We start from the raw sequence: 13,624 nt of genomic DNA, 5'->3' as shown, positions 1-13,624 counted from the left end.
TAAGTTTTTCACTCATATGAAATATCTAGTAGACTATTTCAAAGTTATGTGGGACTCAGGACAACTATTTATTTTGAGAGATTGTCCTGAGCATTGCAAAAAGTTTTCCATTCTTGGCCTCTCCTCACTAATTCTACTAGGAACTTTCAAACACTGTAACCCCCCAAAATGCCCCAATAAACTCCTAAAATATCTTCTAAGCAGTGACATTATTCATTATTCACATAATTTTATTGATTTGAGGAACACATGATAAATGATAGGAAATGCCAACATTTATGGAGCTTAAAATCTAGAAAAGAAACCTGAAAATGTACACGATATGAATATAACAGAACCTGTTACGGCAGAATGAAATATATAAGAGACACTTACGAATATCATTAATTTGCTTTGAAAAATCAGGAGGGAGAAATCTTCTGGATTTTTTTTTTGAGATGGGGAGAAACTGAGGCAAAAAATTCCAAGGTGATGGTAGAAAGAAGCCTTGAAGCATTAATTTGATTGTAATAGATGAAGACAGGAAGGAAGAATATTGGCCACAGAATTGTAAGCTTCTTAAAGACCAGGACTAGGCCTTTCTCACCAGTTTTAATTGGTCAGAGAAGGTCCCAAGGCCAAGCCAAACTTCAAGAAGGTAGAAGCATAAATTTTCTGTAAGTGAACAATAATATCTATCACAATATTCAAACCAACACTGATATATATGTATTCATATTTTTTAATGAAGGGTATATTACAGCAGCACAGAAGAAATCAAACTGTGTATGGGGGCAGAGGAAAGGAGATACGAGGCATGAGCAAGAAAACATTTGAGCAGAGTTTGGAATCAACAGGTGTTGATCATGAGGATCAAGTAGCAAAGAGCATTCAAAGCAGGCAAAACAGTATCCTTAGTCAAGAAATTCAAAAGGGGACTTACCTGGTAGTCCAGTGGCTAAGACTCTACATTCCCAATGCAAGGAACCTGGGTTCCATCTCCGGTTGGGGAACTATATCCCACATGTTGCAACTAAGACCCAGCACAGCCAAATAAATAAATAAATATTAAAAAAAAAGAAATTCAAAAGAACTGTGTGTGTTTGGGTGAGGGATGGATGGGTAGTGAGCAACTGGGAGAATGTATCATACTTCCTAACACTAAATTACTTCCCCTCAACACAAGTGTTAACATTTCAATAAATATTCAAAATCAGTGTCAAAAGAAACCTACAAACTTCTGTCGCTGACAGGACATTGGACTAAGATACTCTAACGGAAATAACTAACAAGTTAACAAAAATAAATAAATAAATAAAACTTTTAAACGTAATTCACTGGAGTGCTCCAAAAGTAAGGAGTCATAAATAGGTTAAGCAGCGTGCTAAGGACAGCTTTAGCCTTGAGGATTTCTACAGATACCTGGAAACCTTGAACATAAACCAGGTTGAGGGGACAGGAGATAAAGTCCAGGCCCATTCAGCTGAAAAAACTAATAAAAGACCCTCAATATTATGCCTGAGCTTTAAAGAGCTCCATGCACAGCTCAACTGTACAGTAGACATAAACCTTAATAGGGCAGACTAGGACAGGAAGGAAACTTGCCTGTCTCTACTTGGTTAGAGTTGAAAGAAAATAAAATCTCCCATTCCTGAATGGAAAGGTTAAACACAGTGATTTTACAGTGAAGAAAACTGGCAAACACTACCTTAACCACATGATCAGAGCAAACATCACCAGTGATAAAATCAGTTGGGTATCAGGTACATCTTAATACAATACGATGAGATATTTTTTTGTGATATTTTCCACAAAGCAATAATCCCACTCTAAAGATGAGAAAAACATCAGACAAAACTAAACTGAGGCTGGCTATTCTATAAGACAGATGACTAAATCAAAAAGGTCATAAAAAACAAGGGACGCCTGAGGAACTGGCACAGAACAGAGGAGCCTAAGTGCAATGTGGTATTTTGCATGGAATCCTGGAACAGAAAAAGAACATTAGAGGAAATCTGAATATAGTCCAGAATTTAGTTAGTGCTATGATTTCTTAGTATTGACAAAAATATGGTGTTAATGTTAAGATGTTAATATTGGGGAAAACTGGGTATAGAGTAATCAGGAACTCTCTGCATTGTATTTCCACATTTTCTACAAACCTAAAATTATTTATTTTATTTAAAAATTCTAGCGCATCCCCCTCAAAGCATAATCTCAATGCAAATTCATGGAATTTAAATGGTACCAAACACCTCAAGCATATCATTGCCTTTAATGTGGTCCCAGGTTGGTTATGATCTGAGATAATTGCTAAAAGAAAGTATAAATACTCTCTGGATTCTCAACTTCAACCAACACTTCATTTTCTACAGAAAAAGTTCTACCAAAAGTCAATCAACCAACTAACCAATAAATCAATCATAAAATACATAAGGAAACAATAATTTATTCCACAAGTTGCAGAATGAGAGGCCTAAATTTTACTGAGAATTTTCCAGAACCACCGAAAGATGGCAATTCAAGAAGTTCATGAATCTCACGCCTCTCTCTTCTCATGTAAGAAAAGAGGGATGTGGAGCTGGAGATGGGAGGTTAGATGGAGAGAAGGGAAAATAAAAATAGAAAAAAGAACAGATAAAAATGAGCAGAGATACACAGATGGGGAGATGAGACAGTCAGAGAAAGATCCACATCTAGCTATATCATACTGAAACTACGCAAAACAAAAGAAAAGGACATAAGACAGTCAGAAAACACTATACCCAGTAAACAGAGAACATTTATTCAAGTATAAATGGAATACTCATGAAAATTGACCTGTACTAGGTCATAACACTATCAACAAATTTAAAGGAACTGGTATCTGGCATACATTCTGAAATTAAAAAACACTTCTTCAAACAATTTATAGGACAAAGAACATCGCAATGGATTTCAGGAAAAACCTAGAACTGATTGATAATGAGGAAAATATATCTAAAATGTACAGAATACAAAACAACAAAAAAATGGTATCAGTTCAAGTGCAGTCACTCAGTCATGTCCGACTCTTTGCGACCCCATGAATCGCAGCACACCAGGCCTCCCTGTCCATCACCAACTCCCGGAGTTCACTCAGACTCACGTCCATTGAGTCAGTGATGCCATCCAGCCATCTCATCCTCTGTCGTTCCCTTCTCCTCCTGTCCCCAAGCCCTCCCAGCATCAGAGTCTTTTCCAATGAGTCAACTCTTCGCATGAGGTGGCCAAAGGACTGGAGTTTCAGCTTTAGCATCATTCCTTCCAAAGAAATCCCAGGGCTGATCTCCTTCAGAATGGACTGGTTGGATCTCCTTGCAGTCCAAGGGACTCTCAAGTGTCTTCTCCAACACCACAGTTCAAAAGCATCAATTCTTCGGTGCTCAGCTTTCTTCACAGTCCAACTCTCACATCCATACATGACCACTGGAAAAACCATAGCCTTGACTAGATGGACCTTTGTTGGCAAAGTAATGTCTCTACTTTTCAATATGCTATTTAGGTTGGTCATAACTCTTCTTCCAAGGAGTAAGCGTCTTTTAATTTCATGGCTGTAGTCACCATCTGCAGTGATTTTGGAGCCCAAAAAATAAAGTCTGACACTGTTTCCACTGTTTCCCCATCTATTTCCCATGAAGTGATGGAACCAGATGCCATGATCTTCGTTTTCTGAATGCTGAGTTTTAAGCCAACTTTTTCACTCTCCTCTTTCACCTTCATCAAGAGGCTTTTTAGTTCCTCTTCACTTTCTGCCATAAGGGTGGTGTCATCTGCATATCTGAGGTTATTGATATATAAATAAATGGTGTATAAAGGCTTAAATGCTTACATTAGAAAAAAAGACTTGAAATTGAGTTAGGAAAACAGCAGAATAAATAAGGTCCTAAAAAATATTAACACAAAGAAGGAAACGATCTCTTTCCAGCCAGCACTGAGCAACAGGTATTTTTCTGGACAACTGGCACAAGTGCCACAAGACCAGGAGCAAGAAAGCCCTACCACAGGAAGCAGAAGTATGAGCTGAGAATCCCTGCTGCCAACACTAAGATTGATGCTGGCCTCATACACACAGTCCATGTGCAGGGAGGCAACAAGAAATACTGTATCTTGAGGCTGGACATGGACATGGGGAAATTTTACTGAGGCTTGGAGTGTTGTATGTGCAAAGTGAGGATTAAACATGTTGTTCACAGTGCATCCAATGATGAGCTGGTCAGTACCAAGACCCTAGTGAAGAACTGCATCTTGCTCACTGACAGCACACTATTCTGAGAGAAGTAGGGGTCCCACTATGCACTGCCTCTGGGCTGCTAGAATGGAGCCAAGCTGACTCTCAAGGAAGAAGGGATTTTAAACAACAACAATAAAAAATGATCTAAGAAAATTCAGAAGAAATATGATGAAAAGGAGAATGCTTAAATCAGCAGTTTTCTGAAGGAGCAGTTCCAGGAGGGAAAGCTTCTTGCATGCAGTTTCAAGACCAGGCCAGTGTGGCCAAAGCAGATGACTATGTGCTAGACTGCAAGGAGCTGAACTTCCATCTGAAGAAAATCAAGGCCTGGAAAGGCAAACAAATCTTCCTCCCTCATACCTTAGCTCAAGTAATAAAGGTGTTTATTGTTCTAAAAAAGAAGAAAAAGGAAAGAAGGAAATGATCAAAGAAAAATGAAAAGCAGGAATTAGTGAAAAGAGAACACATATATAATAGAAACAAGCCAAAATTTATTGCTTGAAGAAACAATATTATAAATACCTGACAAGGTAAATTAAGGGGAAAAATGAGAGAAGGTGAAATAAACAATATTAAGAATAAAAAAGAGGGACTTACCTGGTAACCCAGTGGTTAAGACTCTGCACCCCCAATTCAGGGAGCACAGGTTAAAAAAAAAGTTAAAATGAGGATATAATCTCAGATACTGTAGGGATTAAGTGGAAAATAAGACAGTATGAACAATTTTAAGGAAATAAATCTGAAAACTTTGATAAGGTGGATGAATTCCTTATCAAAAGTTACTCAGGAAGAAATTTAAAACTCACCAGAACTGACTCAAGAGCAAAAAAAGAACATGAAATGATCTCACAGATTGAATTCGTGGTTAAAAATCTTACATGAAAATCATAAGAGTGAGTCAGTTATACAGATGAATTGTAACAAACATTCATAAAATAGACAGTTTTAGTTTTTAGAAGGTTCTAACCTCATACTGAGTATGGAGAAAAAGGAACACTCCTCAACTGACTTTATGAGATGAGATTTGCCTGGATGCCAAAATCAGAACAGATACAGGAAGAGTAACTATTAAAATTCAATTTCCATTTTGCCTCAACAAACCAGGACTAGAAGATAACCTCCTTAATGGTGAAAGGGCATTTACAAAAAGTACAGAAAACATTCTATTTAATGGAAAAATGTTTTAAGTATTTCTTTCAGGACTAGGAAGAAGACAAGGATGCCTGCCACTGTTTCTATTCAACTTGGTACTAGCAGGACTAACAAATATAATAATAAGATCAAGAGATAAAAGGAAATGAAGAAATAAAAGCACAGCTATTTACAGATGGCATGAGAGTTGACACTATCAATATACAGAAAAAGAATACACAGAAAATTATTAAAATTAATAATTAGAGTTTAAAAGGGTCAGGATCACTCAATCTCTGAAATCAAATTATACTAATACAACCTATGTAACTTAAGCCTCCCTGATCTCAAAAATCACACAAAGCTATTTATAATCTAGAACTCGTACTCCTTGTCTATTTTTAGAAACCACAGCATTATGACTCTACCAGGTTAGGCCAAAATCAAGTATAAGATGTACTTCTAGGCTTTAAAGGATTTACATACAAATAAATAAAATCTAACATGTGTTCAAAAGCATGCTTTTCCAGATTAATGTGTAATGCGTCTCAGTAGTCTGTCTTATTTGAAATTTCTCTCTCTCAGAAAAAGACTAGTTACATGTAAATTATATATCAATAAAGCTGGGGAAAAAAGATTTATATTTTAAAATATAAAAATATTTTTATTTTCATCTGTGGAAAATAAGGTTCGTGGTTATCAGAGAGGATAGAAGCACAAAAAAGGCAAAGGGGGTCAACTGTATGGTGACTGTTTTTGTGATAAGCATGCTACAGTATACACATATATTGAATCATAACATACAAATGAAACTTCTGTGTTATAAACCAATTTACCTCAATAATAATTTTAAAAGATAGGAATCCTTTAAAAGGTTTTGTGCAAACACTGGGACATGATATGATAACTTTTAGAATAATCTCTTGGACTGATGGGGGAAATGAGTATCAGCAAAGGGTAGAAATAGGATAACTACTATACTACTATAGTATGAAGAGACTACTATACTACTCTAGAGAAGAGATGATGGTGCCATGAATAGGAGTGGAAATAGTGAAAATGATAAGAGCAGTTGGTATCTGGGTAGATATTCAAGAAGTAATACAGCAAAGGAAGTGGGATTGTTAAATCTGGAGTCTAAGACAGAAGTGTGATTGCAAGATGTAAAACTGGAATTCATCAGCACATATATGGCAGTCATAAGGAGAAAGGAAAAGAACTGATGGAAGAAAAGGACCTTCACTTTGAATGGACAGAAGGACTGACAGGACAGAAAGAAGGTTGGAGAGACAGAAGAAAAAGAAGAGAAAGGATGGAATGAGGTCTGGATATACAGAAGCAGAGGATAAATATGTGTATTCCTAGAAGGAAATATGGGAAGAATTACTGATGGAAGAAAAGGTCAGAGAGAGGACAGATAAATGGGATAAAGATGTAATAACACATGAGAGAAGTAAGGACACATGACAGAAAGAAGCAAGAGTATATGGGACAGAGAAGACTGATGGGATAAAGAAGAAAGAATGAACAAAGGATAGAGAAGAGGGTGAGATGGTGAAAGGGTCAAAAAAAAAAAAAGGGAGAAAAGATAACATGGAAATCAAACTGAAATTTGAGAATCTAAGTCTGATGCAATTCTCAGGAACAAAAGGGGTTAATTTTATGTAATTACTTAATAAGTGAGTTATGAACCAGTCACAGACCTCAAACGCATCCCATTAATTTCATGGTTAAAAATAAGAAACGTCTCATCTTTATAGATGTTATATAACTACTTACAGAAGTTGTTCTATGCTTAGAGAGAGAACTATAAGTGAAACTAAATGAACCCAAAGTATTATAAAAGGAACGCAATTATGCTGAGGAATATCTCTACAACTTTACAAAGATATAACTGATCCGGATCTACAGTATCTATCACAGCACTCTGTGACAACAGTTTACCTCAGTCTTTCTTGAAATATATTTTAACTTCTGAGGTTAATTTAAACTAGTATGGTTATGTAATATGTCTCCCTAATCCCCAAATCACAAAGGTACTTGAAATCTAAGACTTTTACTATTCCATGTGTATTTTTAGAAACCAGAACATTCTAACCCTATGACGATAGGCAAAAAAATCATATTGAAAATCTACTTCTAGGCTTTAGAGGATTAAAACAGAACTAAATAAAATTTGTGTAACACATGTACAAAAGCAAATGACAGCATTACATGTATTGGTTTTCTGATATTCCTACCAGAAAATTCTCTTCTAATAATGCTAGTTTCCTCTAGACATTAAGTCAAGATTTTTAGAGGTTTTCATGCTGGTAGTACTATGAAAAAGAAAAGGGAAAAAAGTGCCAGAGAAGGGAAAAAACGCTATAAAAGATGAAACAAGTACCCAAATGTTGCTTTCCAAATATCCTTCTCTAATAAGAACAAGGATTCCACAGAGTGGTGGCTGATTTCAGAGCAGAGCAAAAAATTATATAAGATGAGCTGGAGCATTTCATGGTGCCAGAAAGTAAGGAACTGCTAAAGAAAAATAAGATGAGTGCATGTCTAAAAATAAGATGGCTATCAAAGGTGGACCAATTTAAACAAAACAAACAGCAATGGTAATAGATTATAACCCAAAGAATAAAACAAACATAAATCCACAAATGTATAAATTATTGAATAATGAAATATGTGGAAGGAGAAGGAATAATTCTTCAATTACAGAAGAAATCCAACTAATAAATATGGAAGAGATGAAAAAAATCATGATTGGAATAGCACTTAATAACTGCTTCAATCAAGCAAGAGCCACCGATGAATATAAAAATTAGTATCTGAAATTATAAGAAGAAAAAGAATACTAATACAACCTCTGGTGGCTCAGATGATAAAGAAATCTGCCTGTAACGCAGGAGATCTGGGTTTGATCCTGGGTCAGAAGATCTTCTGGAGAAGGGAATAGTACCCACTCCAGTATTCTTACCTGGAGAATTTCATGGACAGAGGAGCCTTGCAGGCTACAGTCCACGGGGTCACATAGAGTTGGACACGACTGAGCAACTAACACTTTGACTTTTCATATAACCTCAAAATATCTCTCCCAAAATATTTATTAATTACAAAGGAAAAAAATAGTAATCTTACAATGGAGAAACCCAGCAGACACTCTCGTAGCCAATGATCAATATCACCAATAATAATACACATTGATACCATGTCTCCCGTCATATGAGAAAGCCACATCACTTGTGGTATTTTTCAAAAATGCAAAGCCTCAAGCACGAGAAAATATCATAAGTCCAAATTGAGGGACATCCTACAAAATGCCTAATTAGTACTTTTAAAATTCTTAAGGTCTTGAAAGACAAGGAAAGACCAAGATATTTTTACCAGCCAGAAGAAAATAAGGAGACATGCAATGGCGAATTCTAGACTGGATACTGAAACAGAAAAAGATGTTAGTGGAAAAATTGTGAAATTCATATAAAGTCTGTAGTTTCATTAACAGCACCATATAAATGCTAATTTCTTACTTCTGATAACTATACTATGACTATATAAGATATTAACATTAAGAGATGCTGGGTGAAGAGTATACAGTAACTATTATTTTTGCAATTCTTCCATAAGCCTAAAATTATTTCAAAATAAAAAAAAGCAGATGATTGAGAGCACTGCATCCTGAAATAAACAGGTTTGGAAAGTTCCTTCCTACATAAATATTACTTTCACATCTCTACCAGTGGTGGTTGGATAGCATCACCAACTGAATGGGCGTAAGTCTGAGTAAACTCCAGGAGACAGTGAAGGATAGGGAAGCCTGGCATGCTGCAGTCTATGGGGTCACAAAGAGTTGGACAAGACTTAGCAACTGAACAACAACAGGTAGTAACCACTTACAGTAGGGAATGCCAAGTATGGGGGAAAGGATTGCTGTTTGGGCTAATTGATAAGATTTCATTAATAAGGTGATACTCAGCAAAGTTCTGAAATGAGGCTACACTAAAGCCTTTGACTATGTAGATTACAACAAACTGGAAAATTCAAAGAGATAGGAATACCAGAACACCTTACCTGACTCTGAGAAATGTGTATGCAGGTCAAAAACCAACAGTTAGAACCGGACATGGAACAATGGACTGGTTCAAAATTGGGAAAGGAGTACGTCAAGGCTGTATGTTGTCACCCTGCTTATTTAACTTCTATGCAGAGTACATCACGGGAGATGTCAGGCTGGATGAAGCACAAACTGGAATCAAGACTGCCAGGAGAAGTATCAATAACCTCAGATATGCAGATGACACCACCCTTATGGCAGAAAGCAAAAAGAAACCAAAGAGCCTCTTGATGAAGCTGGAAGAGGAGAGTGAAAAAGCTGGCTTAACTCAATATTCAAAAAACAAAGATCATGGCATCTGGTCCCATCACTTCACGGCAAATAGATGGGGAAAACAATGGAAACACTGAGAGACTATTATCTTGGGCTCCAAAATCACCGCAGACGGTGACTGCAGCCATGAAATTAAAAGATGCTTGCTCCTTGGAAGAAAAGATATGACCAACCTAGACAGCATATTAAAAAGTAGACCTTTGCCAACAAAGGTCCTTCTAGTCAAAGCAATGGTTTTTCCAGTAGTCATGTATGGCTGTGATAGCTGGACCATAAAGAAGGCTGAATGCTGAAGAATTGATACTTTTGAGCTGTGGTGTTGGAGAAGATGCTTGAGAGTCCCTTGGACTGCAAAGAGATCAAACCAGTTAATCTTAAAGGAAATCAACCCTGAATATTCATTGGAAGGACTGATGCTGAAGCTGAAGCTCCAATACTTCAGCCACCTGATGCAAAGAGCCAACTCATTAGAAAAGATCCTGATGCTGAGAGATTGAAGGAAGGGATGAGATGGTTGGATGGCATCACTGACTCAATGAATATGAGTTTGAGCAAACTCCAGGAGATGGTGAACGACAGGGAAGCCTGGCCTGCTGCAGTCCACGGGGTTGCAAAGAGTTGGACATGAGTGAACAACAGCAGCAAAGCCAAGAGGGTATTGGGGAAGAGCAACAGCCTAGAGATTCAATAGCATGTTTGAGGAATAGCAAGATGGTCAATATGGTTGCTGCTCAGGGAAGAAAAGGAAGAAGGCAAAGAATAGATGAGGTGAGCAAATTATTTAAGGCCTCGTTGATGCTTTTGAACTGTGGTGTTGGAGAAGATTCTTGAGAGTCCCTTGGACTGCAAGGAGATCCAACAAGTCTATCCTAAAGATCAGTCCTGGGTGTTCATTGGAAGGACTGATGTTGAAGCTGAAACTCCAATACTTTGGCCACCTGATGCGAAGAGCTGACTCACTGGAAAAGACCCTGATGCTGGGAAAGATTGAGGGCAGGAGGAGAAGGGGACGACAGAGGATGAGATGGTTGGATGGCATCACCAACTCGATGGACATGGATTTGGGTGGACTCCGGGAGTTGGTGATGGACAGGGAGGCCTGGCATGCTGCAGTTCATGGGGTCACAAAGAGTCGGACATGACTGAGCGACTAAAATGAACTGAACTGGCCATTATAAGAGTTTTCTTTGCCTTTTGGAAATGGACTGGAAAGTTAAGAGAACAGTAGCAACACAAAGGTTTTACAGGGTAATTCTGACTATCAGATGAAGAACTGGGCTAAGAGATCAATTAAGAAATTAAAGCAGTTATCCAGGTAAGAGATAATGATGGCTGAGCTCAAGCTGTAATAATGACGGGAATGAGAAATGACTAGATTCTGGATATATTTTTAAGGTATAACTTATAGGATCATATGAAAAATGTGAGATATGAGACAGATAGCAAAGTTGATTTCCAATTCAGGGCACATGACAGGATAAAATTTCTATTTATTAAGTTGGGAAAATACAGGACAAAGTGCTTTGGGGATTTTGTTTTATTCTGTTTGTTTTAAAAGTTGGAAATAAACTTTCCAGTTTTAATTTGTGTTCATATTCATTATTTTCTTCATCTTCTTGTAGTTTATTTTTTCTGATTTTTTTTTCAACTTCTTGGAAAGGAATACTTCTGTCTCAGATTTTTAAGTCTTTCCTCTTTTCAACCTTATGCTTTTGGGGCCATAAATGTCTTTAGCTGTATTTCACAAATTTTGATATGTCATTGTCATTTAGTTCAAAATACTTTAAAATTTCTACTGTAATTTCTATTTTATTATTTGTAAGAATATTGCTTAACTATTGGTATTTGGGGATTTTTTTGTTAGTAATTCTGAACTTATCTCATTGTGATTCAAGAACATACCCTCTGTTATTTCAATGTTGTGAAATACTAGACTTGCTTTATGACCCAGGACACAATTGATTTTGTTAATCTTTCAATGTACTCTTGAAAAGAATATGTATACTGTACGTGTTGGATAAAATGCTCTACTTATGTGAATTAAGTCAAAGTTGTTAATCATATTGTTCCAATCCTTTAAACTACTGATTTCTGGTCTGCCTATTGCACTAGTTATTGAAAGAAGTATGTATTTCTCTCTTATTTCTCTCTTTGACTCTAAATTTTTCTATTTCTCCTTTTAGTTCTATCAATATTGGCTTTCTGTATTTTGAAACTATATTTTACAAATACAAATTTAGAATTGCTATGTCTTTCTGAAGGACTATCCATTTTAAAGACCTGGATACTTCCTTCATCTTTAATAATGCTTCTTGCTTTAAACTCCATCTGATATTACTAAAGTGATACTAGCTTTCTATTAGCATTTGCATGGTATATCTTTTCCCATGGTTTTACTTCAGCTCATCTTTCAGTTCAGTTCACTCGCTCAGTCGAGTCCAATTTTGTGTGATAGCACAGACTGCAGCATGCCAGGCCTCCCTGTCCATCATCAACTCCTGGAGTTTACTCAAACTCAAGTCCATTGAGTCGGTGATGCCATCCAACCATCTCATCCTCTGTCGTCCCCTTCTCCTCCGGCCCTCAATCTTTCTCAGCATTAGTGTCTTTTCAAATGAGTCAACTCTTCGCATGAGGTGGCCAAAGTATTGCAGTTTCAGCTTCAACATCAGTCCTTCCAATGAACACCCAAGACTGATCTCCTTTAGGATAGACTGGTTGGATCTCCTTGGAGTCCAAGGGACTCTCACGAGTCTTCTCCAACACCAGAGCTCAAAAGCATCAATTCTTCAACACTCAGCTTTCTTTATAGTCCAACTCTCACATCCATATGTGACTACTGGAAAAACGATAGCCTTGACTAGACAGACCTTTGTTGGCAAAGTAATGTCTCTGCTTTTTAATATGCTATCTAGGTTGGTCATAACTTTTCTTCCAAGGAGTAAGCGTCTTTTAATTTCATGGCTGTAATCACCATCTGCAGTGACTCTGGAGCCCAGAAAAATAAAGTCTGACACTGTTTCCACTGCTTCTCCATCTATTTGCCATGAAGTGATGGGACCAGATGCCATGAACTTTGTTTTTTGAATGTTGAGCTTTAATTAAGCCAACTTTTTCACTCTCCTCTTTTACTTTCATCAAGAGGCTCTTTAGTTCTTCACTTTCTGCCATAAGGGTGGTGTCATCTGCATATCTGAGTTATTGATATTTCTCCCAGCTATCTTGTTTCCAGCTTGCCTCCTCCAGCCCAGCGTTTCTCATGATGTACTCTGCATAGAAGTTAAATAAGCAGGATGACAATATACAGCCTTGACATACTCCTTTTCCGATTTGGAACCAGTCTGCTGTTCCATGTCCAGTTCTAACTGTTGCTTCCTGACCTGCATACAAATTTCTCAAGAGGCAGGTCAGGTGGTCTGGTATTCCCATCTCTTTCAGAATTTTCCACAGTTTATTGGGATCCACACAGTCAAAGGCTTTGGCATAGTCAATAAAGCAGAAATAGATGTTTTTCTGGAACTCTCTTGCTTTTTCGATGATCCAGTGGATACTGGCAATTTGATCTCTGGTTCCTCTGCCTTTTCTCAAACCAGCTTGAACATCTGGAAGTTCACGGTTCACGTACTGTTGAAGCCTGGCTTGGAGAATTTTGAGCGTTACTTTGCTAGTGTGTGAGGTGAGTGCAATTGTACGGTAGTTTGAGCACTCTTTGGCATTCCCTTTCTTAGGGACTGGAATGAAAACGGACCTTTTCCAGTCCTGTAGCCACTGCTGAGTTTTTCAAATTTGTTGGCGTATTGAGTGCAGCACTTCCACAGCCTCATCTTTTAGGATTTGAAATAGCTCCACTGGAAGCTATTTCTAAATCTTAATCAGCTCATCTTAAT

The 13,624-nt window shown here is 37.3% G+C and overlaps 1 protein-coding gene and 1 pseudogene across 3 annotated transcripts in view; one reads left to right on the top strand and one right to left on the bottom strand.

Moving 5' to 3' along the window:
• CRY1 (cryptochrome circadian regulator 1) overlaps positions 1-13,624 on the bottom strand; it is a 95,582-nt gene that overhangs the window by 42,928 nt on the left and 39,030 nt on the right. The gene's annotated exons all lie outside the window — the stretch shown is intronic.
• On the top strand, positions 2,493-7,505 carry LOC123465652 (annotated as a pseudogene).

The sequence above is a fragment of the Bubalus bubalis genome, chromosome 4 (assembly GCF_019923935.1).
Source record: "Bubalus bubalis isolate 160015118507 breed Murrah chromosome 4, NDDB_SH_1, whole genome shotgun sequence".
Classification (NCBI taxonomy): domain Eukaryota; kingdom Metazoa; phylum Chordata; class Mammalia; order Artiodactyla; family Bovidae; genus Bubalus; species Bubalus bubalis.
The sequence above is the reverse complement of the archived record's forward strand: the minus strand, read 5'-3'. Positions and strand labels throughout refer to the sequence as shown.